General features: G+C 28.0%; 1 long non-coding RNA gene across 2 annotated transcripts in view; it reads left to right on the top strand.

Moving 5' to 3' along the window:
• LOC142324512 (uncharacterized) overlaps positions 1-25,778 on the top strand; it is a 53,455-nt gene extending 27,677 nt beyond the window's left edge. Inside the window, exons 2-5 of one of the 2 annotated variants that reach the window (XR_012756311.1) lie at positions 6,565-6,737; positions 12,428-12,573; positions 22,559-22,897; positions 24,815-25,778. This is a non-coding gene — a long non-coding RNA (uncharacterized LOC142324512). The remainder of the gene's footprint in view (positions 1-6,564; positions 6,738-12,427; positions 12,574-22,558; positions 22,898-24,814) is intronic. The other variant, XR_012756312.1, reaches the window with a different exon arrangement.
• Positions 25,779-27,682: the final 1,904 nt, after the last annotated feature.

Genomic DNA, 27,682 nt, shown 5'->3' with positions numbered 1-27,682 from the left:
AAGCTGGCGGATAGGTAGTGGGTGACAGCCAGTCTCCAGGAGTGGGCAGCAGGAGCCCACCCATGTTGTCATCTGCCAATGACTCCTGGTGAATATCAGATCCTGCCGCTCAGAAGCGGCCAGTATATGTATTGCGCACCTGTCACATGGAAACCATGTTCATGCCTCGCGGCCAAGTTCAGTTCCTATAGAAAGAAGGGAGAGGTTTTTTAACAGGTGTGAACCCTGCACTGCCGTCAGAACGGGCCTGATGGCAGCTGGTAAAGCTTTTCCCTCCCCATATGGAAAAAAAAACTGTTGAATAAGGTTTTCAACAAATATCTGCGTTAAATCTTATGAATTTTTTTTAAAAATGACCAATTTTAAGATCCTTTAGAAATAATTTATTCAGTTTAAATCACTTGATTATCTTGAACTTGGTTGATTTAATTATTTTTCGTCTGTAGAGAAATATAATTTAATCATAAAATTTTTGAAAAGACTGTACTAACCATCACACTCATGTTATTGTTAGTAAAGTTAGTTTCATTTAAGTAAATAATTGCTTTGCCGGCCTCCATGGGGTGAGTGGTAGCGTCACGGCCTTTCATTCGAATCCCGATCAGGCATTTTCACACAGTACTTGTCATTCATTTCATCCTCTGAAACAATAACTAACCGTGGTCCCAGAGGTTAAAAAAAAATAGTAAATAATCGCTTAGAGAATGAGTAATACACAAGAGTTTTTCCAGAATTATCAATTTATACAAATTCTGTTTTAATCTAAATGAAAATAAAACTCTAAAAAGTTAAAAAATTATTTCAAATAATGAAAGCTGGCATATTTTTATTTTAATTGAGAAATTGTTTCAAATAAAACCAGTTTATTTAACTAAGTTTGACGATCAGCACAATTAGTTTTAATAAATATTAAAATATTAATAGATATTAAATATTTTAACATTTATTATTACAGATATAGCACACTTATTCTTACCTATTTTCAGCAGCTATAAAGACAGAATTCATCCACCGGATGATATCAAATCTAGTGAAGGGTTAGGCAGTTTTAAACAGATTTCAATTTTTTCAATGTTAAAAATTTACTGTTTTTGTTAGGATTCAATTAATGGTGGGTACTCTCTAGGGAAACTCAGCCTGAGACTAATAAAAAACGAATATTAAATAGCTAAAATATAACTGTATTTTGATCTTGAGATAGAGTATAATGAAATTTAATTTAACAATATTATTTTTCCAATAAACTAGATGGAAAAAGCACAAACAAAACTGGAGTATTTAACTTTAATTTTCTTTAAAGTAAAAATTTTGAAACACAATACTTACTTCATCTGTTTATATTTCAAATGATTTTTTGCATTACCAATGCAAAATTATCCCTCTACTTTTGCTGCTTTTCTGTTTTGCTTGAATTATTTAGTTAACTTCTCACATTGCATTTTTTTTAAGATGTCAAAACTGGTTTAGTTTTTCATTACAGATTCTATCCATGATTCTACTCGCACCAAAACATTTTCTTATAATTTGATCATTTTTTATTCTTTATCTTGTTAGGTTTTCCTGTATGTTGTTCTGGAGCTAGAGTTTCTGATTTTAATGTTTTGTCTCTCTTTATGCAATTTATGTCTAAAAAAAAAATCAAGTAAACCCTATCAGAAATTTCAAAGTTAGTGAACAGTTGGTCTTTGTTGTAACTAAAGATCTCCTAAAACAGAAAAGAACTTTCTACTTGGATTACTAGTATTCTTCCCCAAACTTATTTGTAGGACTATTGAATTGGTGCAATTATTAAAATAAACTGAGTAACTTAGTGAAAAGAGATATTAGAAACAAATTTGAAAAAAGGAGAACTGACATTTAATTCTTTTCACAATCTGTTGCGCCTAAAATGGCCAGACAGAAAAAAATGTTGTGATTTTTTTTTTTGTATAAAAATCCCTCGTGCAAAATATTTTCAAACTACTAAAAAAAATTAAATTTAAAACTAGTACACCTGACTCACCTTGCGACACATAAAATGTTCCACATAACAAAAATCTTCACAAATCTATTGTTAACAAATAAGCCTGTGTTAATAGGCTAGTTGACTGTTTTTGAAAAACCGGTTTATATTATACCTTATGGTCTATTTCACTAAAATATAAACATTATAATACACAAACGATCATTTACACAATGTATTCTGCATTTTTATAAACCAATTAAAATTTTCCTGCTAAAACTCTCCAAACTGTCATGGCCCCTCGTATGATGCCACGGCTTACAAAAAAATCAAATGTTTAGTGGAGTCTTTAAGATGTTGCGAAAATTACAAAGTCTAAAATGAATTCCAAGTTCTACAAGTACTATAAAGTGCCTCAGTGTGAAAGTATTACCATTAAAACTCCAAACAAATTGTTTATTTAACTGTATTTAATTATTTATTTAACGAACTTAATGTTCCGGGCTAAGTATATTAAAGTTAATATTAAATAAATTAACAAATTAGGTTCATTTTCAATATTTTTAGACTAAGACCAATTGTAGAAAGCAAAATTCTATCAGGTTTTCCCTTACTGTCATCTAGCCTATTATACTTGTTTATTTTTACTTACTGCCTTTTCCATTCCTGGCACTAATTTTTTTTATTGGGGAAGAACCATTTTGTAATCACCCAATGTTCTTCCCTAGATTTATTATCTCATTTATACAATAAGCGTGAAAATTTAGAGCACCCCCTTTGCTGGCCCAAAAAATACCTCATAGTTTCACATTATAGTCCACAATGTTCAGTATATTTATTTGCTTTTAGTCAATATAGGGTAAAACAATTAAGGTAAATCTCTTTATATGGATATTGCAATACCTAACGGTGGACCTGGAGGTTGATACTGAAGTAAACTTGAGTATCTCAAGAATATCCTTTAGACTATTTTAAGTCAATAAATAAACACAATGTGTTTGATAATAAATTATTTCTAGATGACTGACCGTTCAAGACAAGGTCTGCTCAAAAGTTAGAATTTTTCCTTTTATCTCTGTATCAGTAGAATTTCTGCCAGAAAATAGAATATTTATCCTTTCAATATTGATCCTAAAAGTTATTAATTTATTTAGTAAGAACCAAATTGTGAACAAAATCCTTCATCTTTGGTTGGCTATAGATTCTAATCTTCAAAGGCCGGTGAAGAAATTGTGTCAATTTTTTCTATATGCTAGGTGGATAAAATTTTATTGTCTTGTAACACAGATTGAAGTCTTAAAATAGGAGTATCCTGTCCATGAAGCACAGGTCTTATGTCGATGGCAGATTAATGAACTGAATAGCATATTTTTTTTAACTACAGATATTTTGCAAACAAAAAATTGAAATGATTTTGTTTTTTACACTATATCATTCGAATACCAAACAGCATAGATGAATGAATCCCTTTGTATCACTATTAAATTAATGTATCACTTTGTATTAAATTTTCTGCACAAGATATACAGAAGACATACAAAGCCCATGTTTGTTTTTTTTATTTCAAAGTTCATTTGAAAATGTGCCAATCAAATTTTGCTTTGCCTCATTAACAACCACTTATACTGTTTGGTATAAGTTTGTTATAGTTTTCAAAGTATTTGTTCAGCCTTCTGTTCAGATTAGCAATTTTTAATATCATGAAAACAAAACTCACATAACAGAATACAAACCACCAATTGCATATAAGAGGGGGTCCAGTGAGTTTGCTAAATAATAGTTAACTTACCAGGTTAGCATTGATGTTGGTGGAAAGCAGCCCATCTTTAAATAGCCCAGAACTGGTCTAGTGGTTAACTCATCATCGCAAATCATCTGATTTTGAATTTGAGAGTTTTAAGGTTCAATCCTTGTAAAGGGAGTTACTTTTATATGGGTTTGAATAGTAAATTGTGAATACTGGTGTTCTTTGGTAGTTGGGTATCAATTAACCACACATCTCAGGAATGGTCGACCTGAGGCTGTACAAAACTACACTTCATTTACATTCATACATATGATCCTCATTCATCCTCTGAAGTAATATCTTATGGTGGTTCTGGAACCTGAACAGAAAAAGAGAGAGCCCATCTTTAATGTGACATAAAATAAAACTTGTACTAGACTATGGCAAACACAGATTTAAAATGCTTACATGATTAATATAATGTGTCTTATAGTGAATTCAGCAACTCTTTTACTACTAAAAATAGGGTAACAGCAACAACATCTAAAATATAGTATTGGGCAAAATCGTTATAAATAATTATTGAGAAAATTCAATTTATAACTATTGCCACTGATTCATCTTCAGACGCATAAAATGCTCCATGTAGTAAAACTCTTCGTCCGTTTTAATTAATAAATAAGGCTAATTAATTATACTTGTTTATTTTTACTAAAACTGTTTAAACTCAAATGCAGTATTCTGTGAAATGTTTTACCATTTATGATGTCAAAAATTAAAACTGTCTTTTAAAAAAAAAACCCTTCACTTATTTTGTAAAATAAATCTGATCATGAGGTTTTTACATTGTTTTCCTATAATCTAATTAAATTTAAAATTATACTCACTCATGTCATCTAGCTGTTGATTGTGTTAATCTTAATCTGATCATCATTTTGACTTTTGAAATTAGCCTTTTCATCTTATTTTTTGTTATATATTCATCACATGTACAATTTTCTAAGCATCACTTTAGTGTGTTGTTCCAGCATTAATTAGTTAAAATATCGCAGTTTTCTATGCCTGAAACAGACTTGAAACACTCTGGAAAAAAATTAGTATAAAAATAATAAAATAAATTAATACAAATTAACAAATTATTAATATTTTAATTCTTTTGGAATCCATTTTTCATCTTTTTATTCTTCATCACACCATTTTTTTCATCATTGATTAGTTAAAATATTACCATGATCGATAGCTGAAACAAACTTAAATATTCTGAAACAAAATTAGTAAAAATATCAAGGCAATTGTTAAAAATAAAGTTTGATGAAATTGAAATATACATACATAATAAATAAAACATTACTTCGGAAAATTCCCTACAGGTTAACATGGCTTAACAGCATGCACTTAATCTAATCTTAAATAAATAAAAAACATATTTAAAATAATATCTCACTTTATAATTGGGCCTACTGTGGGTGGGGTATGGAACGCGAACGCGACTTAACATACTTAATTCTAACTTAAAATATATAATGAACCTGTAAAAAAACACTACACATATAACATAATTAAAAAATAATTACAACCTACTGAGGGGCCTACTGGGGAAACGCGATTTTTCTTTAATTCTAACATGCAAATTTACTCTAACATGCACATGTTTACAAAACAAAACAAAAATATATAATTACCTGAAAAAGAAACTTAATCCTACTAGAAAAGGAGCACCAGATACAAAGTAAGTAGTCCTCCCTTTAATTGTTATTATAAAACTAATTAGTTAAGCCACATTAACGCTGTTCACTCTTAACCTATGTAAGTAATCGTTGTCGTACCTGCAACAAAAGATAAAAAGAACAATGTTAGTATTATATATGTACTGTTAGTAACAAAAATTTATTTATTTAGTAGCATTAAGAAAAAACATACTATCTAATTAATAGCTATTCTATAACAATGTTATAATTCAATTTTATGACTTAAAAAAGTGGAAAAGAGCGACTTTAAAGAACTTGTGTATCTATTTATTTATTGATCTAAGAAAGCAAGACCATTTATCCAAAATACTTAATTAAAAGGAACATTGTTAATCGTTATAATAGAACTAATAATTAAACCGAAACTTAACAGTTCAAGAAACTCATTATATAAAGAACTCAAACTAACTTATTGACAAAATTAGCAAGTAAATTTTCAAATAAAAGTTTACAATTGCTCACTAAATACTATGAGGGAGATTTATAAGCAGCCTATGAATGCCTAAGTAAAAGTGGATTAGAATTAAATAATGTGCCAGAGTGGTGCGTATGGTTAACGATATCTTTCCATAAAGAAGGTATGAGATATGCATCACAGGATAAATATGTTGACAACTTATACAGTAATGTAGTAGTAGCAGTAATATTATGTTGTATGGTTTAAGAAGATTTGCAGGAATGATTAATAAAAAAAAATCAAATATTGCATTAAGTTTATTATGATCCAATTTCACTAATAAACACGGTTTTGTTAAATGAAAGTTTTATTGTTTTTCTGATGTAAATTTTATACTGAATCAAAAAAATGCAATCAAAATTTTTCCACCATCTACTGTTATAACATTTTTTGAAGTATATTTTTTATGTACTTCTAATATATTTCTACATATTTTTAAGTAGAATTCTATGTATTTTTTTAGGGATAACTTACGTACATAAAAGAATATTTTAAATGATTTCTAATTGAGAGTGAATACAAATATATTATGAAGGCAACAGCTGTATTTGGATGATTGATTCATGTACAGTAGGTTCTAATACATCAGTAGAGAGCAGTCTTCAGAGTGATTCAATTAACACACCAATAATGTTTAAACATTCACTGCGTATGCACATACAGTGGTTTCATTCTGTTTTGTGATTTACAGGTACTGTGTCAAGTGTGTTGCGTTAAGAGAATAAATATGCAAAGAAGTGTGTAAATGACCCAAACTTCTGTTACAAGTGTGGGGATTCGATGCTTGAAGAACAACTATTATGTTTAACTACATTAATTAAAAAAGTTATGAAGTAAATTCCGGCATTAAAGTTGGAGATCAAGGTAAGAACTGATCCCATCACATCTACTGTTAAACCTGTGTGAAATATCTCACTGTCTGGGCTAGGGATAATTGGCACATGAATTTTGCCATATTAACATGTGGTATGAACTACAAGATCGTTGGACTTTTATTTCTGTATTACAAAAATAAAAGAATAGCTTGTAAATCCAAACATACACCATCTGATATTAGAAGGCACATGGGGACGATTTACCAGTACCGCAACCTCCAACACATTTAACTTTAGAAAATTAATCAGAATATGAGGTAATCACTGAAGTCTGACAAGAGGAGCAAGAAGGTCCTGCTTTTGAAGCAGAATCCTCTAGCCCTGAATCTTATTAGGTATCAAAGTGAATTATGATCTTCTTCGGGATTTGAATTTGTGAAAGAAACAAGCCAAGCTTATGGGATCTAGGCCGGAATCTTCTCCAAACTAACATGAAATGTATTTATTTCATTGTTATCAGGAAGAGTTTCAAGATTAACATTCTGACAGAAAAATAGTTTAGTGTTCTGACACAATATTTGTGCCATGATGGATACACTGCATAATGAACACAACTTTACAGAAAGAAGATTGTTCATAGATTCTTTGAAAATTAGTTTAAAAACTATCCTTTTGCACAACGGCAAAAATTATCCTTCTGTGCCATTAGCAGATGCAACTAATATGAAAGAAAGATAAGAATATATGAAAATCCAATTAGAAAAAATTCATTAGTTCTAGTGAACTGCCCCATTTACAAATTAGCAGATTCCCAAGTACCACTGAACTATATGTTGCCGTTTAATTTATTGCGTTTTTAATGGTTTGCAATTCAGCTGCATTAAATTTTGTTGCTTTCTGTGCAAATGAGGCAGCAGGAGCAAAACAAATCATTATAAATAAGGAATTAATAACCGAAGCGTGAAGCATTTATGCCTGGACAGAAAAGTGTTTTACATCCCTTACTAGTTAACTTGAAAATGATTTTCTACATCCATTCCACATAAAATTTTCAAAAACTTTGTTAAGGCAATGCATAAAAATGGTACTGGATTTCATTATTGTAAATAAAAATGTCCTCGCTTGAGCGACACTTAAATCAAGGAAGAAATTTTTGTGGGTTCCTGATAAAGAACATTGATTAGAGATGGACAATTCAAACAACTGTTAAGTAAAGTCAAAAAGTCTTTGTGGAGATCAATTAAAAGTGTTGTCCAAAACCTTTTAGTAAATTTTAAATTTCTGAACTATTTTGGACATATGGAAAAATGCTACAGTTGTACAAACGTGTGTAATATGTCCCTAAAGTTTATTTCTTGGATTCGCACCTGGATTTCTTTTCGTACAATCTCTGCACAATCCGTGACAAGCACAGGGAATGCTTCCACCAGCAAATTTAAGTCATGGAAAACAGGTACCAGCAACAGTACCTGAGTGTAAGAATGGTTGCAAACCTGATAGACACTAAAGAGGGAAATTGTAGATGCCAAATACGAAAGGAAAACAATAACTACCACCTTTTAGATAAGTTGAATACTGTCCTCCAAATTCTCCAAATGTTCTAATTAAAAAGAATTCTTTTTGAATGTAATAATGCCATAAGGTAGGTATCTGTTAAATATAAAACAAATAGATTCATGTATATAGCTTTTGTGTCGTCATGTTTATCGATAGTTTTAACTTTGTGGAATTAAGAAACTTTTTATCTTAATTTTTTTTTCAAGTTAGGAAGAGATACACTTAGAATGTGATTAAAAACTGTATTGTATTTAATTGTGCTTATTCATTTAATATGTAATTATGTGTTCTACTGAACACAATACTTTATAGAATGTGTACAATATCAACATTATTTTCTATTTTGGTGAATTTATAACTCATATAAATGAGATGTTTGAAAAGTATTGAATATATTCCTACAGAGAGATTTTAGTTCAATTGTTCAGAATTTATTTATATATCTTTAAAACTATAAATAAGGTGCAAAGCAACTCACATTGTTACCAAAATGATGGACATTATCTGTAAAGTTAATTAATTACCTGTATGATGTACGATTTGTTAATATTTTTATAGTTTTTTATTATTATTAAATTATTTTTATTCAGTTAAATCTGGTATTCCAGTTGTTTTATTTCATAACTTAAACATTTTTTCTCTTTAGAAAAATACTGATGAAGCAGTATATAATGTACCTGCTTCCTGTAGTAGATTTTTTAGTTTTTCATTAAGTCAATGATGGTCTAGAAGACTACCACAATTATTGCTATAGTTTAACATGTGCAGTGTAGCAACAATGATATTCCTTTTTTTATTTAGCTGTCAACATCGCATTCTAATTTGAATAATACCAGTGTATTTATATTTTGCCATTTGGTCTTAAGCTTTACTTGAAATTATATAAATTTGTCCAAAGTACAAGACGAGAGATCACTCCAGAAATCAAATTCACATTTCACATGGACATTACAATAGAATGGATAGGAAGTAGTTAGGAAGCAAGAAAATAAGCAAGAAGAAATTCGGTTGTATAAAATTTTCCATAAAAAAGAAATTGATTACCTTCAGCAATACATATACAGAACAGAATAGAAACAAAAAGAAGTTTCATTGACATAACCGGAAACAAGTGTGGAAGTGACAACTGATCTTCAAGTTCACAGTATCTTAATGGCTCTAATTTCTATCATACAGCTGTGAAACAAGATCACCTAAGTTCATTCAGAGAACTGATAGGTATGAGGTACTAGACAAGAAAACAAATTTTTTATGACACACAAGGTGATTTTTTTTTTTTTTTGAAAATGGATGCCGATGTAAATACCACTACAAAACATGAAGGTGGCCAGTATATAAACTGTTAAATCACCACCGATGAAGACTTTTCATTCACTCAGATTGATATTAAACTAAAAAAGCAGGATCAACCAAAGAAGTTAGAAAAAATAATATGTGAATAGAGTATAATAAACTATTTTAAAAAAGAAATATTTTAGCAAATATCCTTTGTTGGAATCTACAGGTAGGATTCCAGATTTAAGAAGAAAGTTGGATTATTGATAGATTTATTAGGAAGATCTGCCAGTTGGCCGTGCATTTTTAAAAAAAATATTATCAACGCTACAAAAATTAAAATAATAAATAATCCACCATCTTGATGAGAAAAGGAAAGAAGACTGAATATTAAAATGGATATTTTTTAATAAAAAGAAATAAAATAGTATTCTTTATCACATCATTTTATGTTTACTGTTTTGAATCTGAACAGAATGGAATATTCGTGTTTTAATATTTAATTATGTTTATTAATAACTTTTTATACATTTTTTGATTAATAATAAATTAAGAGAAAATTTTTCTTTACTAAAAGATAAATTAATTAATTAATTTGGTTCTTTATATTCTGAGTATTTCTTTTATAAATACTTTAAAAATAATGATAAACACTAAAGTATTTTTATAATAAAAAAATGTAACAACAAATTAATAAATGTTAAAAAATTTAATTAAAAAGTAAAAATTATTTAATTATTTATTTATATTAATAAATATTATTAATTTAATAATATTTATAAATATATATGTATATATATATTTACAATTATCAGTGGCAGCTTGTAGCTAAAATTAGTGGCGGTGTTGCCCCAGAAAATTTTTTTCTGGGCCTTTTCAAGATAGGGTTAAAGTTTTCTGAAAAATAAAAGAACCGGAAAAAAAATGAATTGTAGAATAGCTGGAAGCAGGATAATAATCTAATTCTAGACTTGTATTATATTGAAAAATATGGCACAAATAAGCACATTGTGCTTAAAAACTGCATTCAGTTTAATCGAATAAATAATAAAATGTCAATACAGATAATATTTTTTAGCATCATTAGATAATAATTTAATAAAATGTCTGCTTAAAAAGACTATGGTCCAATGGTGCTTAATTTTATTTTCTGTGTACACAGAAACAAATTCATAAGTACGTTTTACTAATTACCTTCTTTTTTACATTTCCAGTGTGTTTTTGGACAGATTTGGCAATCAAACAGCCCTTGCTTTCTGCCATCTTCTGATCATTACTGAAAAAACAACTAAACCGCTTTCATAATCCTTCCACCGACTAAACAAGAAAAGGGAACAAACAAGGAATGTTCCATACACACGTGGAGTAAAAAAGAGACTACCTTCCACCAGACACCAGGGTCAACACTGCGGCAGCAACAATGCTCTCTCTGCTTCACAGCCTTGTGTGCATGCGCACAACAGCCAAAACCGTGCTGCTGGAACTGTGAAGTGCATAGTTCCGTACAAAGATTTTTGTATCTTTTTCATAAACTGTGGTTGGGGGATGGCTACTGACATTAAGCTTAGGATTATATATTGTACAAGTACAAAGAAGGAATTAAAGAAAAAGGGACATTATATTAATTGTTATTAATAATATAAAGTGGAAATAGAGGATCCTGCAGTTCCACAGTGCCTATACACATGCCGCCACTGATGTATATTATAATATATTAATATTAACCTTTCTGTTTTGCTTAAAAAAGTATTTTCAATACATAAATTAAACATTTTAAAAACTTATACATAACGTCACGTTCATTAGTATATGTTGGATTACATAAGAATGAAAAAATCTATCGATTATACTAACAGTAACAACACCACACCTGTTATGTAAACTGTACATTATAATGGTTAAATATTTAGAATGATTGTTAAATAGATAACATAGGACTTTTTTTTTAATTTCCATATTAAAAATATTTACATAATGTAACAAAAATTTATAAAACTAATTTAAATATTATAGTTCAATTTTATAAGAAAAAGAAAAATCATAAAAATTTACCTGATGTGGCAAATATTGATTGGATATGATGATATCATGACTTTCAGTACTAATCAAGTTCATATTGTATGAACTTATAAAATATAAGTTTAAAATATTTAAAGGGTAGATACATAAATACATAACAGGTAAGTCAGTTTTATTGAATTAAATCTCTGTAGAGATTGAAATATTTTTATTCTTTTACTTAATTTATATATACATTTGTTATAATAATTTGATGAATAAGATAAAATATAATTATTTTAAAAATGATAAAACTTCTCTTAGAAAAAAAATTATGGTTAACTGACATACCATAATATTTCTCAGTCTGTCCCCTCCCCCCAAATTATAATAGTAGTGTAAATTACCTTAATTTTATTGCCCTGTGGTGGTAGAGGCCTTCAATTGCAGCCCACGATAACAACCAGGTTGATTCGTCTTCTTTCTTCTAATTCCTCAAACATGATCGACCAGCACTTTTATGAATCATCCGGATATCAAGGTACAGACTTGTAGGTATCCGCCGGTATAGACTTGGCACCGGTGGATATGAAGCTGAAGAACTGCAAAGAAGGCCACTGTACCGCCGAACTGGATAATGATGCCTTCTTAAAACTAAAAGTTCAAATCAGGGTTTGCTGTTTTTTACGATCATAGGCAATAATCCATTTTCATGAAACAACATGAAAATAATTAAAGGTATAAGAACATAAGAGATTTATTCCGAACATAGTAAAATAATTCAAGTTGAAATTATTTCATATTTAAAATTATAATCATATATAAAATCATAATCATATTTTTAAAAAAGAAAAAATTATAAAAAATTTTATTATATGTTTTAAATGAGTTTTAATATCTGATTTACAGATTTAATTCACCGATTTTGAGCTTGCCCTGATTCAAACAAAACACATAATAAAAACAACATAATATTGCAGAAGTATGTAGATGATGACTGAAGATCGCTGAGAGGATAAGGGCCAGGGTGGACTATACCCCCCCTTAATGAAAAAGTATATAGTAAAAGTTAAAAAGAAATTTAATAATTTTCATTAATTACACTAATTCTAAAATTATTTTCTAGATACCAATTAAATAAACTAATCTGAAAAATCTAAATTAAAAAAAAGCTTTAAAAAAGCAAACTTTATAATTAATTTTACAGTTAAATTTTAATTAGCTTAGAGTAATTAGAGTAATATAACTAAAAATGAGCTTTTATTAAAATTAAAATAAAAATGTTAAATGTAAATTAACTTCTAGTGAAAAGAAAAATTAAATGGACAGTTTAAATATTTAAAAAATTATAATTTTGAAAAAAAAGAGTATTCCCCTCGGGTGGATAATAGGGAGGACTGAAGCTGTTGATGCTGAAGCGATGAACTGAAGAAAATGTAGACTGTAGCTCGCTGGATGGGGTAAAGGGCCAAGGTGGAGTATCCCCCCTTTATTGAATAATAATAAGTTTAATTATTTAAATATTTAAAAAAATGTAATTATTGTGAAATAAAAATTAATTATTAATGTTCAAAAATCATTCTTAAAACAAATCAAAAATTACATCCCCTTAATGGAAATAAATTCCTACATAATAAAATTAGGTTATTTCTTTAAAAAAATATATAATAAAAAACAATATAAATTGTGCATTTAAAAATATTTTTAACTTTAAAAAAATTAAAAAAAACTTTATTAAAGGAGTTATGTATGTATTTTCATTAAAAATCTAATTTTATAAATACTATTAAAACTAGAAAATTAATAAAATCTAAAGAAAAATTATTTTAATATAAAAAGTACAATTTTGAAAAAATGAGATGTTTCTTTTCGGTGGATAACAGGGAGGACTGCTGCTGATGGAACTGCTGTAGTCGGACCTGTAAAGAAACAGCACAAAAATATATATGGGTGTTAACATTAGTAACACCCATCTTATACAATTATATATGTCTAACCCCGTATCGAAGAAAACGGCCGGTGTCCGACGCGGTTGAACGCGTACGCGTCGCGCACTCACTTATTGAAATATTACAACATATTTATGCTTCTTTCATATCAGCTGAAGAAATTAATTATATGCAGAACATGTATAGCAATATCTGTAAGACCATAATTGTGTAATATTTCCTACAGATATATACATTTGTATTCTGTAATCAGAGCACACTTGTTTTTGCTGATATGTACTATTTCCTGCAAAGGCAGGAAACATTCAGTTATGCATTGACATTGTACGCTGTACACCGCAAAGCAGAGCACAGATAATGGTACCTGATATATGTTACATACTCAAGTACCAAACATTTATGCTGGTTACTGTTAATTCAACATTGAATTGTAATCTTATTACTATACACCCTAATTGGAACATAAGACCAGAACAATATTTTCATTTAAGTGGCTTATACACTGAAAAATGCCGAGTTATAATAAAGTTAATTGAATTTAATGACAATGTATTTATCAAATTCATTAAAATAAAGAGTAGTAGATGTTGTTATTGTCGCAAGTTATACTATGAAAATATGGCACTCGTAAGAATATATTACACAGAGTTCCTAATCAAAAATAAATTTATGTTTTTATGTATCAACATTTCTAGTCATTCTAGAAGCTTTCACATACTGCTTCATGCTTTGCCACCCAAATCGTTTCAACCTTGTCCTCCAACAACAATCTCTACAATATATTTTAAGAACGAATTAATTTTTATTAGAATATAATTTATCAATAAAATCTAAAATAAGAAAACTAATACTATAAGAATGGAGGAATAATCTCTTCTTAAAATTACTAGTCATGCAGAGATAAAGGGCAGTATAATGTTTCACAGACAGTCAGTTTACTGGGTTAGAACAGTTGTAGCTCAATGTTATTTGAATATCTACAAAAAGGATAAAAGCCATACAGTCTGTGATAAAAGGGAACAGTAAAATGATAATCTAGTAATAAAATAGCATAAAACTAAAAAGATTTTAAAAAATAATAAAAGTTTACTGAATTTACACTCAAAATAATAAATAAATTAATTTGATGTAAAGAGGATAAATATTTTTGGAAAATACTTTTCTAAAGATTTGGAATCTATTGATTCCAGAACATAAATACATTAGATTGACTGTTAAAAAAAATTATAGGTAAAACTCTTGAGTTACAAAAATAGGCTGAAGAAGGTTATTCACAGCGAAAAGTAACATAAATTAAAGCGCAATTTAATTATGATGATGAAAAAAGAAAGTTTATTAACAGTAGCAAAATAATATATAATATATTAGTAGAATAATAATATCAGTAGAAATAATTCATTCACCTCATTGGAATAGAAGTAAACAAAAGAATATTTTTGCATTGGGGGTTGATCACACCAGAAATATTGAAATATATTGGTAGATTAAACGGTACTTGAGCGATATATTTGAAAGAATTACTGACCTGTACTATGTAACAACTTCAATAATAGGAACTGGGTCAAAATAGTTTTAAATATCATCTAATTATTCTGAAATAAATACAACCAATTAATTCATACAATTATAACTATTAGAATCATAATAAGAGAAGTTCATGGGAAAGTTATCAGAACGTAAAATTAAAACAGGAGTAAAGGAGAGGGGTAGTTTATCACCAATTCTTTTTAACTGTGTCTTAGAAAAATTAAGAGAATGGGAGAAAAAGATGAAAAAAATTGGAACATCATGAAATAAAACTGGGTTGGAAGTTAAAAGTTACTTGAATTAACTGCCAAACCTTTCCTAACAACACTGTAATTTTCTCAAAAAATCTCACACAGTAGCAGAATAAGTAAACCACATAAAAGAAATCACAGATAAATTAGGGCTCAAAATTTCCTTCAATAAGGCAAAATTCATGACCAATAAAGATTCGATTCAAAATATGAAAAAATGAACAAAGTTAATAAATTTAAATATCTCGCGGAAATAAAGTTAATGGTTTAGATAAAGAAGTCAGTCATTTAAGAACAAGATGATTTTGTTCTTACATTTTATTTTTATTAAAGGATTCTACTGTGAGAATCTTAAAAAAAGAAAAAATATGATCCAAATAAGGTAAAAAAAGAAAACGCCTCTCAAACTGTATCTCATGTAATTAATAACTAATTTTCTTAACTTCAAACAATCAGATTTTAGTTAACTCTTTGAATACTTTGTTGATCAATAAATAAATTCACCAGCAATTATGATTAAGCTTTTAATGATCTAAATTTAAATATATTATAGCAACATAAGCATATACTATTTTTATAGTATATATTATAGCTATGTTATGTATAGCTATATTATAGCAACATATATAATACACATAAAAATCCACCACCAGTTAATTGGCTTATAAACTATTTCAGTACCCAAAGTAGTTGTTAATGTTAATGGTTAATAGTTAGTAAGTTAGTATATGATTAGTTGTTAAGACAGATAAAAAAGAGCGATTAGGTTAGGAGACAGATTAAGTTGTTAAGACACAGATTTTTTTTATGTGTATATTAATGTCACCATAATTAAGCAAAGAAAATCTTTTTTAAACATTAACATAAAGAAAATATCAATCAATAACTTTTCTCCAAAGAAATTAAAAATTTAATTTGATTGAGGAGTTACAATTATAATTATATATATATATATATATATATATATATCAGATTATATAACAAATATATATATATATTTCTTGTAATTTTGGTTTGAATGTTGATTCAAACCAAAATTACAAGTAGAAGGCAATTAACATTCAATTGTGGAAAAAGACAATAAAAATATTAACCAATATGTTAAAGTTACTTAATTTGTAAAATTTTAACTTACAGGAAGTACATAAGTACAAATAAATTGTACAATAAAACACGAAATTGGAGTACTAAAAAAAAATCTGGACATTTATGAAAAACAAAAAGAACTGTTACTTTATTTGGCCATACAACAACAATAATAATAATAAACAAAGGGATAAGTTGAAATTAAAGTTTTAAGATGCAACAAAAAAATTACTTAAGAGAAACAGCTTTTTATGTAACAACTGTTGGATAAGAATGCTATTAAAAATTATATTTAAACTGCATTTATGTCCTGAGTCAGTTATAATATATTAATGAATTAGTTAAATCTATAATAAAAAAAGGAATGTGAAATCCTGGCAGAATATTTTGGAAATGACTCAATTATGAAGAAACAGAGGAAAGATTCTCAGAAGTAGAACCAGAACAATGGATCAGAGTCAGTGAAATCTGAGCAGAAATGTGGAAATATGCCAAGGAGAGTACAATCTGCTCGCTAAGTAAAATGCTTACAGGGATTTGTTAAAAAGAAGAACTCACAGAGAAGTGGAAAACAGCTCTTAATTCATCAAATTCACAACTAAGGGAACAAAATGGATGTCAACAATTACCAAGGAATATCTCTTCTGATGATTACATATAAAATTCTTTCTAAAGTTATCCTTGACAAATTAGAAAATAAAAATTAATCTACAAATTGGAGAGTATCAAGGTGGATTCAGGAAAGGGAGATCTAGTGCAGAACAGATTTTTTGCCTGAAAACAGTCATCTCAAGGAAAATCCTAGGGCCCAAAAAAACTAACAATAGTTGAAAATTAAGGAAGAATGAGGAACTTTACTGGGAGTTGGAATCACGTTAACTTAAGACTGGTATTTTATAGACATCTGACAAGAATGGATTTAAACAGACTTACGAAAAGAATTTTTGACAAGTGTAATGGTGACAAAATAAGTGTTAAGTGGTTCAAGCAAATTAAAGGGACCTAAAGGTAGCAAACATAAATGTGATTGATTTAAAACAGAGAAGGATGCTTAAAAAAAATCGTAGAATTCAAAGGGATCCAGGAGAAGAAAGAATACATTAATCAATAAATTTCACTGGCACAGTGAAAGAATGAAGGAGTATTGGAGGGCTAAAAAACTAGCCAGTTAACTATTCTTTGTGGTCCTACAGTGACCAGTGTTGAAAAAAAAAACTATTTAAAAAAGATTTCATAAGAGGTGTTGGTTAAAATTGATATGTGACAAATATGCAATCAGTTTCTGTTTCGACTTACTAGAAATATGGAATTGCATGAAAATTAAACATAATCTTAAATTATCTTTCATTGTAAATAATTAATTAATTAATTAAAATGAAAAATAATTCTTTTCATAATGATTAAGATCTCTTGTGATAAATGAATGAAGATATTATCTATGGATAATTAACATATGTAACAATAAAGCTGTATACCATTTTTTAACGGTTTTTTGGAAGAAAAGTATGATATTTTCAGTTGAACGGTGGGTTTGAGGAGGTGAAATTGAATTTTCTTTATGTTTTGAGGAATGAGAAGTACAAAAATATCATTCACTTAAAATTTAAGTTCCTTATATACACAAGCCTACATATAAAATCGTGGCTTGAAAATCTCCAAAATTACTAAATCATTTTCATTGAAATTTAGATATGATGCAGTAGTGTAATTGAAGTTGTGCATGTTAAAATTTGATGAAGATTGGTTTAGTTGTTGAACTTATGTAGTGCGTTGTACTATGAAAAAAAAGAAGAAATCAGTGCATTTCTGATTGTAAAATAGCAAGGGTGTCATAAACAAAAAGCTGGTCAGAACTGTGCAAGAATTCATTCTAATTACAGAAATTTAATGTTTGAATAATGAATGCCTGGGGATGTTGTGTATGTGTAAGCATAATTTTTTTTTGTTAACAATGCTATATACCATAATCAGATTTTAATTAACTGAAAATTACTTTTAAAAATTATGAAAAAATTATAGAAGTATAGATTAACTGATCGGGTCACTTGTGTGTATGTAAACAGCCTAACAACTAATTTATGTCCTACTTGAATTCCATATTGCTAAAAAAATATTATATGAAAACTAATCTATAAATATGTACAAAGCAGACGCGTAAAAACCTAATAACGGTTTACACATGTACAAATAAATGTAATAGTGTGGCTAATAACTGTTGAATTCATTTTCTTATCTAGGATCTACAAGTGACCTTAGAACTAATGAAAACATACATTATTACTCTGCCAACATATAGTAATATTCTACTGGTCTTACTCCATAATTTTAATAAACATTATCTAATATCATTTCAAACTTTTAATTAAACAGCTACTTAAAAAAAATTCCAGTAATAAATAGTTTTAACTTTAAACCAATGTATTTTGATAAATACATTGAATAATTACATTTTTCCTTTTTTTGAGGAAATGAACTAGTCATTACCCCAAAAAAAGTCTTGTTCTATAGATGCACATCAAAGTTTCACGCAGCAGTTAATCACAATAGACTTGATCTAAAAGCTTTCAATGAAAAACTGGTTCATTATATTAATTGAAATAGTCAGTATATGTAATAATCATTGGTACATACATTTTTATATTATAAATTATTTAAACAATAATTAATTTTTCTGCATACACCTTTTCTCAGTATATGAAATAATCATTGGCACACATTTTTCTATTAATTATTTAAACAATTAATATTTCTGTATGCACCTTTTTGCAGTATATGCCACAATCATTGGCACACACATTTTTCTATTATTAATTATTTAAACAATAAGCACCTTTTTGCAGTATATGCCACAATCATTGGCACACACATTTTTCTATTATTAATTATTTAAACAATAATTAATCTTTCTGTATGCACCTTTTTGCAGTATATGCCACAATCATTGGCACACACATTTTTCTATCATTTATTATTTAAACAAAATTAATCTTTCTGTATACACCTTTTTGCAGTATATGCTACAATCATTGGCACACACATTTTTCTATTAATTATTTAAACAATAATTAATCTTTTTGTATGCACTTTTTTGCAGTATGTCACAATCATTAGCACACACATTTGTCTATCATTAATTATTTAAACAATAATTAATCTTTCTGTATACACCTTTTTGCAGTATATGCTACATTCATTGGCACACACAATTTTCTATTAATTATTTAAACAATAATTAATCTTTAAGTATATGCCACAATCATTGGCACACACATTTTTCTATTATTAATTATTTAAACAATAATTAATCTTTCTGTATGCACCTTTTTGTAGTATATCCACAATTATTGGCACACACATTTTTCTATCATTAATTATTTAAACAATAATTAATCTTTCTGTATACACCTTTTTGCAGTGTATGCTACAATCATTGGCACACACATTTTTCTATTAATTATTTAAACAATAATTAATCTTATTGTATGCACCTTTTTGCAGTATATGCCACAATCATTGGCACACACATTTTCTATTATTAATTATTTAAACAATAATTAATCTTTCTGTATGCACCTTTTTGCAGTATATGCCACAATTATTGGCACACACATTTTTCTATCATTAATTATTTAAACAATAATTAATCTTTCTGTATACACCTTTTTGCAGTGTATGCTACAATCATTGGCACAGACATTTTTCTATTAATTATTTAAACAATAATTAATCTTTCTGTATGCACCTTTTTGCAGTATATGCTACAATCATTGGCGCACACATTTTCCTATTAATTATTTGATAAATAAATTGATAAACATTTTAACATAAATTAATAGATTGTAGAGCTATTTTTCAATAGACTACATTGCATAATCTTCACCTAATTTAGGCTGTTGCAAATTTCAAGTGATTGCATCATCTTTTTTCTAAATTGTAGGAATTCAATATATTTTTTAATATATCAATAGTGCATAAAGAGCAAACAGCAGTATATTGAACAAATTAAAAATTATTAGAATTTTTATTTTATAGAAACCAAAGCATTGCCATGAAAGCATGGACAAAAGACTACAGCCTTGAAACAATTTTTTAATAAAAAAAAAAAAAAAAAATGGCTAATTTAAAAAATGAGAAAATTATATTGCATACAAATATCATAGCAATAAATATTAATTAAATGAATTATCTATTTAAGAAAAATCAATTTTCTAATTTTTTATCATTACACAGTCTAAAGCACGTGGCTTTATAAATAATCAGTAACCAGTCAAAATTGAATATTAATTTGTATAATTAATTTAAATACTTAAAAACTATTAATCCTCGCATAAATATGCTGCTTTTCAATAAGTTTACCCTAATTTTACCTTAAATCCAGGAAATTAAAACTTTAAGCTAACACGAAACGTTGCATTCCGATCAGTTACACGGCGTAATCTGAACATGTTTTAACAGGTTTGTGGGTTCTACAAAATATTTGAGTCGGGTAATAATCATCCGCGGTCATCTATTTTTGTTTATTAGATTATGTTAAAAAAATACGTTTATAACTTTTAAATAAATAATATTTGTAAATAAAACTAAATAATATATATTAATTAATGTCTTAATTACAACTAGTTAATAGTTTTATTTATTTACTTATTTATACAATTAGGTACTATTTTAAATACCAATCTCTTTATTTAAATTTATGTTGGCAAAATGAGAGACCGTTGTTTTTTTTATCAGTTTTACTTAACGTGTATAATTATTTATAACATGATTATTTTTTACAATAGAAAATTTAATAAATAAAGTTACAAATATAAATAACAAACAACATTAAATAAAAATATTTTAAAAATATACATCATTAGAAGAAATCCCGAAATCAATTTAGTCTGTAACCTACAACTATCATATGTTCATACTTTTTAATTGACTTTACCTATTTTGTAAAAGTAATGTAAAAAAGATGTATAAACTAACTTATATAAAAAACTATGTTCATGAAGGTTAGGTAGTCTTATTGTGTTATTATTTTAAATTATTTAATTAGACCTAATTACATCAAAAATTAATTTAATTAATTAATTTTAGTTTTAATGTAATGAGGTTATGTAATATAATGTTATGAATATTTATTCAGTTGTGAATAACTACTCATGACAATGCTAAAAAAAATGCAGAAAAATTAATTTTGTCTTGTGGTTGACATACAAAACCAAAAATTATTGAATCAGAGATTTATAGGAGGTATAATCCACTTTATTGGAATGAGCACAATATGTGGTTTCCTACAAGATGTTTGTGTATTTTGGTGTAGGTTAGGTTAATATTATGCAACCTAACCCACCGGCTTAGACTAGTGGTCAACGGGTCTTCCTGAATCAGCTGATTTGGAAGTCGAAAGTTACAGCGTTCAAGTCTTAGTAGTCAGTTATTTTTATACGGATTTGAATACTAGATCGTGGATACCGATGTGGGTTGGATTTCAATTAGCCACACATCTCAGTAATAATCGAACTGAGACTGTGCAAGACTTAACACTTCATTTATACTCATGCAAATCATACTCTGAAGTATTATCTGAAAGGTAATTATCAGAGGCTAAACAGGAAAAAGAAAAAACCTAATCTATTTACACTTTTCATTAATTTATAACCTCTAATGTCATATTTATTGATATAGTATTGGAAGTTAGATTTGTTATTACAAAATGTAAATCTATTTATATAAAGTATAATCTAGTAGAAAAGTATATATATATCTTTTCTACTACTTGTATATATGTAATATACTTTACTAATTACACTAATTACTTTACTTAATCTACTACTTGTTTAATTATATATATATATATATATATAATTAAACAAGTAGTAGATATATATATATATATATATATATATATATATATATATATATATATATATATATATATATATATATATAATATATATAGAGGTTATCCTAGTTAAATTTTAATTTTATAATTTTTGCTCTAATCTACTTTTGTATTATAATAGACATTATTTTTTTGTTTAGCTTACTACTTTTCAGTTTTCAATATAAGCCAGTCTTGGTTAATTAATTCATGTAGGATGCTTGTATATTTTTTAACATTATCAATGTAATTTATAATACAATATTTTTTATTAAAATGGGAATGCAAGAAAATCTCATTTTTATTTCCTTGTATGAAGTAAAGGAAGTATTGTGATTGTAAAAATTTTGGTTTTCAGATTTCAACGGAAATATCTGTTTAACCATCCCTGAATCCATTTCGACTAGTTTATAAATAAACAAATATCCATTTGTTTATTTATCCAGCAATTAATTAGTGTATGCAACTACCACAACCAACGAATTATCTGTGGCTGGATTTGCTGTAGATTATTTTTGGCCTGGATAATTAAAACTTTATATGAAATATCAGCTACATATGAAGTTCTAATATTATGTTATACATATAAATACATTGCAGCTTGAAAAAATTAAATTTTAATTGGTGACCTTCAATAATTAAATTATGAATGAACAAAAATATTTTATTGGAGTTTCCTTCACTACACTGAAACTGGGTTTGTAACTTATGTTAACACCATTATCTGTATAATATTATTTGTGTAATTTAGTTTTATTTTGTTTTTTTGCCGCATTAGTTAATTGTAATCATTACGGATTATAATCGCATTTTAAAAATACATTTTTTTAAATAGAGAATCATATTAAATCTTATTCAGTGACATTTCTTCATTTGTCAACTCACTTGAAACAATGAAACTTCCAGTTAACATATTCGAATTTATTATAATTCAATTTCTAACAACAAGGCTAGAGTAAACTGCCAGATTATGGAAAGAAAGATTATCAAATTAGGGCTGTCCAAAACATATAACAAACTCACAGTTTAGTATTGGAAATGTTAAAGGACAACATTACAACAATGCATTTAAATCTCTTAACAAACATCCTACTTAAACGTTAACAAAATTCATAAACAACATAATGCTATTATTCTAGATCTAACTTTAAGCATTGTTTATTTTGTAAGTTCAGTCATAAGTTACAAAAATGATGTAATTTTTTAAAATTTATCCAATGATGAATGAAGAAACTTTTTAGAACACAATTGTCTCATATGTTTCCACAGAGGTCATAGTAACAACCAATGTTACTCGAATAACTTATGTGATTTACGTCAACAAAGGCATAACACAGTCGTTCATACTGATAAGATTAATGATTGTAAATTAAGTAATGATAAATTTAATAATAATGACTATTGTTCACAATTAAACAAAAATGTAATTTTGTCTACTGCTGTATGTAATGTAGACGATGTTTTTGGTCATTCTCATTTGTGTAGTCTTGTTAAACTTAGGCAGTCAGTTAAATTTTTGCAAATTGGGGCTTTAATTCAATAAAGATTTGCCTATTTCAGGCATAAATAATGCATTAGACAAATCTGAGTGTAGTGCATTACTTACATTGCATTCAAGATACAAAAACGTTCATTGGTATGCGTTATGCTGTTTTGCCAGACATAACTAACCTTCCATTACATACATTTTAAACTTTTCATCTTAATCTACCTCAAAACCTTTTCTTTACAGATTCTAAATTTAACATATCAACTATATTGTGATATTTTTGTAACCCAATTTTATTTAGATCTTATTTTACCTTATTTTAATTTATTCAAGATATCCTGTTATTCAAGAGTTTAAACTGGGATTTATTCTTAGTAGTTGTCTTCCTACTTAATTTAAACATAAGAATAGTATTACATCCCTTTTTACAAGCAACAAAAGTTTTGGAAAATTCATGAAACTGATCTGAAGTTTCAGTTAATGAAACTTCCACCTTTTCATGTGAAACACATTTCCAACTTAATATCACAAGGAACAATCAAATCAGTTTTATCTTCTCATTACCACGTTAATCCGATAAACTCCAGCTAGGTGAAACTTTCATTAATGATAAAAATAGGTTCTTATATCTGGAATGAGATTAGAATGATTAGAATTATGAAACAATTCTAATCTTGAAAGGGAATATACTGTCTTTATGCAAGAATACCTAAGATTAGGTCATATGTCATTACTTAATTCTGACGATTTATTAACCAATGAATCAGATGTACATTACTTACCTCACCAGCCAATATTTAAGCCCACAAGTCTAAATACTAAAATGCGAGTTGTCTTCGATGACTCAGCTAAAACCTTTAATAGTTTCTCTAGTTGGGCTTGTTGTCCAATAGGATTTATTCTCAGTAATACTTAGCCAAATGTATCGCCAAATTCTAGTTAAACCTTTTGTGATGTGAATCTCCAGATCAACAACTACAATATTTTGCACTTAGAACTATAACATATGGAACCGTTTCTGCTCCATATTTAGCCACTAGATACCTAATTCAAATATCAAATGAAAACCAAAAATTTTCCATTATCATGCAATGCTATTAGAAATGATTTTTGTTTTTATTTCAGGCTCTGACCATCTAGATGAAGCTATCCAACTAAAGGTTGTTTCAAATTTACTCTAACGTTATGGTGTTCCATTTCATCAATGGTTCTCTAATAATCATAATATTGCTACTCTTGAACATAATTTTATTCCTTTAGCACAGGAACATGAGTTACATAACTTAGGCATTTTATGGAACAATTCTACAGACACATTATAATTTCAAATTACTCAATTTATTGATACTGAAATTTATACTAAAGAATTATTCTCTATTATTACAAGAGTATTTGACCCATTAAATCTTATTGGTTCTATTGTTTTCTATCATAAATGTTTCAAGCAATCCTTATGGAAACGTAAAATTAATTGGGATGATAGATTACCTATAACGATGTTATCTCAGTAGTATAAATTATACAATCAGTTGCACTTAATTGAATTAAGATAAGTCGTTAAATAATTAAATAACCTACCAAAACTTGAATTATCTGGTTGTTTACTACTCTCATGTTTATTAGTGAAGGCAATAAATGCTTTGAATATACTTATTAATGAAATACATCTTATTTAGATTGAACAATAGCATTGCCCTGGATTCATGGACATGCTTCTGCTTGGAAGGTATTTATAAGTAATAGAATTACTGAAATTCAAAGAGATACCTCAAATGCTAAGTGGCACTATATTAAGTCTTTGGAAAATCCAGCTGACTTAGTCTAGGTGTTGTAAAACAAGTAAATTATTTGATGTCACTTTGGTGGCATGGTCCTCCTTGGCTCTTACAATTTTCAACTCATTGGCCAAACATTGATATTAATTTTAATAATTCTAGTAAGTATTTGGCAGAATGTCTTATAGAAAAACATAAAAATATATAAATATCTTTAGAACACTGTTTTTAGTTGACTATACATAACAATTTAGCTTTTGTTTCCAATTTATACACAGTCTTAAATTAAATCTTTCTGTGTGTGTGTGTGTGTGTGTTCACTCAAAATCTGTTTTAGCAAAACCTTTGTAATTACAAAAATAAAAACTTAAAAGATATTTTACAAATCTTTTTGTTTAAACTTCCTTAAAATTTTATTGGTAGCTGTCTGATCCTTTCCTACTGAAAAATTATAATTCTTCACAATTAAAAAAAATATTAATGAAAAATTATAAGTTAAAATTAAAGTTATTCAAGGAACCAAAGGTGTTACAATCATGAAGAAGAAAAAAGAGTGAAGTAGACATAGCTACAAATTTCAAAGCCAAGGGTACGCAAGGTGTGGTGAATCCATAATGACGCCCAACAGCTTTTATCATAATCAAGGAAAATAGCCTTATTTTCCCTGACCCTTCATAACCGGAAGATACCTGTTATAAAGGGGAATATCCATTAAGGCAAAACTATTAGTGAGGCAGACCGATTCAAACCAGATTCCTTGGATTAAGAATCTGAAGCGCTGCACTTTTAACTTCAGCCGATCGTGAGAAAAATTATAAATTTTAAACATTGCATGAAAACACCTTTTATTCATTTACATGAGGTTCAGTTAATTATATTAGGGATGTTAATTAAATGGCTGTCGATTAACCAGTAGTTCTAATAATCATTTATCCAAAATTATATGTTTTCAATTTTGAAGTCATCGCCAACATCTAACAATTTTATTATGACAAATAATGAATTGATTGAATAAAAAAAAGATATATTTTAAAATGAATACCATTGCCAAAAGTCGATTATCCAGTGCTTCATACATATGTAATTTTAAGGAAATTAAGTATATATAACAATACATATTATAACTTTACATATTTGATATATATATAACTTTACATATTTGATGAAAATAATTTTCATTGACTGATTATCCGATATAGTTGTTATAGCTGAAAGTATGTTCCTCATCACTGATTCCAAGCTTTCTATTAAAAAATGTACATTGCGTTTCATTACTTCACTTGTTAAAAAGATATTTAATCTAAATGAACGAAAATAATGATTAAATATTTCCATCCGAATTTATATACTTTGAAATTAATATCTACGTTAGCAGTCAGTTTTCAGTTTTAATAGATTTTATTCCCTAAATAATAGTGCTTGTGTGTGTGTGTGTGTGTGTACGCGTGCGCCTCTTGAGCGCGCCCGCACACACACACACAGTGGTATTGTTAACAGTGAGGACGAGTTGCATCTGAAGTTCGTCTGTATTCCGTTCTCTTTGTACGCCTTGTATTATATTATGTTATTATCAAAATTCGTAACATGAAAAAGAACATAATTTTAAAACAATTCGTGACTAGTATGTGATGTTTACCGGCCTCCGTGGCGCGAGTAGTAGCGTCTCGACCTTTTATCCAAAGGTACCGGGTTCGAAGTTCGGGCAGACATAGCATTTTTTTATGCGTTAACAAAATTATCATTTTATCTCATCTTCTTAAGCAATATCTAAGGGTGGTCCCGGAGGCTAGTAAAAAAGTGAGTACTTTGTATACTGTCAATACGAGTAAAATAAATTAATAAAAAACAAAATGGTTATAAATATTCATGTAATATTAGTACGAGATGTTACAAATCAAACTGCAATCATCGATGGAATTAATTGCTGCCGACGCGCTGTCAACAACTCCCGTTGCTAAGTGAGCGTCCCCCCCCCCCCGCACAATATTATATCCCACGACAATAGGTTACCGTTTCAAGGTTATACGACTCGCTTGCTCTTAACTGCCATCCCTTCCACGCCTCTGCGTAAAGCACATTTTAACAAATTATTAACGAATTTATAATAAAAAATATTCATTGGTTCCAGAGTTATGGCAAAATGAAATATTTGGATCTTCTAAGGGGAAGGCACATCGGTTCAAATCAGACTTCATTTCCCGTTTTTTTTTACTTTTTT

The sequence above is a fragment of the Lycorma delicatula genome, chromosome 5 (genome assembly GCF_047948215.1).
Source record: "Lycorma delicatula isolate Av1 chromosome 5, ASM4794821v1, whole genome shotgun sequence".
NCBI lineage: Eukaryota > Metazoa > Arthropoda > Insecta > Hemiptera > Fulgoridae > Lycorma > Lycorma delicatula.
The sequence above is the reverse complement of the archived record's forward strand: the minus strand, read 5'-3'. Positions and strand labels throughout refer to the sequence as shown.